Here is a 2,877-nt window from a genome sequence, read left to right on the forward strand (position 1 = left end):
CCAGAAACGCACAGAAAAAGTTATTGATTGTGTTATTGCCCGCTGTTGGGAAGAAACTGGTTAACCAGCTAAATGTCTATCATCCAAAGAATGGTTAGATCAGTCCTGATGCCATCACTGCATTAACCTGATAGAGCAATTACAGGAACTAACTAGGGCGCGAGGCTAGCTCAGTCAGTAGAGCCCTCAACTCTTAATCTCACTGTCATGATCTCAAGCCCCACAGTGAATGGGAAGTCTACTTAAAACAAAACAAAATTGAAAGAACAAAAAAACACACCCCCACCCCCACCCCTGGAATTAATTAGAAATTAAGGCCAGTTTCCTGAGAGCAGTTAGAGCTGAGGGGCTAGATGCCTTCCAGAGGGAGCTCCACGCCCAACCTCGGTTTTGTTTAAAATATCCTATCGTGCCTGTAATCTACTCTGTTGAAAAGAAAGATTTGTGTGAGCCTATTATAAACTCTGCAAAACTGAGCTTGATTTTGCTTGCTTCTGGCTGGGATGCCAGCTCTGACTGGCTCCGATCTAACCACAATGACCTTGGCTTCCGGAGGTCATGAAAACCCACTTCCCCTGTGTTACTGGTTTCAAATCAAGCTTAGAAGTAGGCAGTCATGATTATCTGTTTTGTGTGTGTTGAGTTTGAGAAGTTCTTTATAGATCCTGGATATCAACCTTTTGTCTGTACTGTCATTTGCAAATATCTTCTCCCATTCCGTGGGTTGCCTCTCTGTTTTGTTGACTATTTCCTTTGCTGTGCAGAAGCTTTTGATCTTGATGAAGTCCCAAAAGTTCATTTTCGCTTTTGTTTCCTTTGCCTTTGGAGACATATCTTGAAAGAAGTTGCTGTGGCTGATATCGAAGAGGTTACCGCCTATGTTCTCCTCTAGGATTCTGATAAATTCCTGTCTCACATTGAGGTCTTTTATCCATTTCGAGTTTATCTTTGTGTACGGTGTAAGAGAATGGTCGAGTTTCATTCTTCTACACATAGCTGTCCAGTTTTCCCAGCACCATTTATTGAAGAGACTGTCTTTTTTCCACTGTATATTTTTCCCTGTTTTGTCAAAGATTATTTGACCACAGAGTTGAGGGTCCATATCTGGGCTCTCTACTCTGTTCCACTGGTCTATGTGTCTGTTTTTATGCCAGTACCATGCTGTCTTGGTGATCACAGCTTTGTAGTAAATCTTGAAATCAGGTAACATGATGCATCCAGTTTTGTTTTTCTTTTTCAACATTTCCTTAGCAATTCGGGGTCTCTTCTGATTCCATACAAATTTTAGGATTATTTGCTCCAGCTCTTTGAAAAATACGGGTGGAATTTTGATCAGAATGTCATTAAAAGTATAGATTGCTCTAGGCAGTACAGACATTTTAACAATGTTTATTCTTCCAATCCAAGAGCATGGAATGGTCTTCCATCTTTTTGTGCCTTCTTCGATTCCTTTCATGAGCATTCTGTAGTTCCTCAAGTAGAGATCCTTTACTTCTTTGGTTAGGTTTATTCCCAGGTATCTTATGGTTCTTGGTGCTGTAGTAAATGGAATCGATTCTCTAATTTCCCTTTCTGTATTTTCATTGTTAGTGTATAAGAAAGCAACTGATTTCTGCACATTGATTTTGTATCCTGCCACATTACTGAATTACTGTATGAGTTCTAGTAGTTTGGGGGTGGAGTCTTTTGGATTTTCCATATAAAGTATCATGTCATCTACAAAGAGAGAGAGTTTGACTTCTTCGTTGCCAATTTGGAATACCTTTTATTTCTCTTTGTTGTCTGATTGCTGTTGCTAGGACTTCTAATACTGTGTTGAACAAGAGTGGTGAGAGTGGGCATCCTTGTCGTGTTCTTGATCTCAACTCAACACACACAAAACAGATAATCATATCAAAAAATGGGCAGAAGACATAAGCAGACACTTCTCCAATGAAGACATACAAATGGCTGTCAGACACATGAAAAAATGTTCATCATCACTAGCCATCAGGGAGATTCAAATCAAAACCACATTGAGATACCACCTTACACCAGTTAGAATGACCAAAATTAACAAGACAGGAAACAACATGTGTTGGAGAGGATGTGGGGAAAGGGGAACCCTCTTCCACTGTTGGTGGGAATGCAAGTTGGTGCAGCCACTTTGGAGATAGTGTGGAGATTCCTCAAGAAATTAAAAATAGAGCTTCCCTATGACCCTGCAATTGCACTACTGTGTATTTACCCCAAAGATACAGATGTAGTGAAAAGAAGGGCCATCTGTACCCCAATGTTTATTGCAACAATGGCCACGGTCGCCAAACTGTGTAAAGAACCAAGATGCCCTTCAACGGACGAATGGGTAAGGAAGATGTGGTCCATATACACGATGGAGTATGACGCCTCCATCAGAAAGGATGAATACCCAACTTTTGTAGCAACATGGACAGGACTAGAAGAGATTATGCTGAGTGAAATAAGTCAGCAGAGAAAGTCGGTTATCATATGGTTTCACTTATTTGTGGAGCATAACAAATAACATGGAGGACATGGGGAGATGGAGGGGAGAAGGGAGTTGAGGGTAATTGGAGACAGAGACAACCATGAGACACTATGGACTCTGAAAAACAATCTGAGGGTTTTGAAGGGGCAGGGGGTGGGAAGTTGGGTGAGCCTGGTGGTGGGTATTATGGAGGGCACGCATTGCATGGAGCACTGGGTGTGGTGCAAAAACAATGAATTCTGGTACACTGAAAAAAATTTAAAAAAAAAAGAGGTAGGCAGTCAGCGGGAGGCAATCCACAGCTGATAGAGACTCTGGTTTGTCCCTCCCTCCCCCAAGGCCACACCTCCCGCTCTTTTCCTGCTGTGCTTACCAGTTAAACCTCAGTCTCC

This window comes from Meles meles, chromosome 19 (genome assembly GCF_922984935.1).
Source record: "Meles meles chromosome 19, mMelMel3.1 paternal haplotype, whole genome shotgun sequence".
Lineage (NCBI taxonomy): Eukaryota > Metazoa > Chordata > Mammalia > Carnivora > Mustelidae > Meles > Meles meles.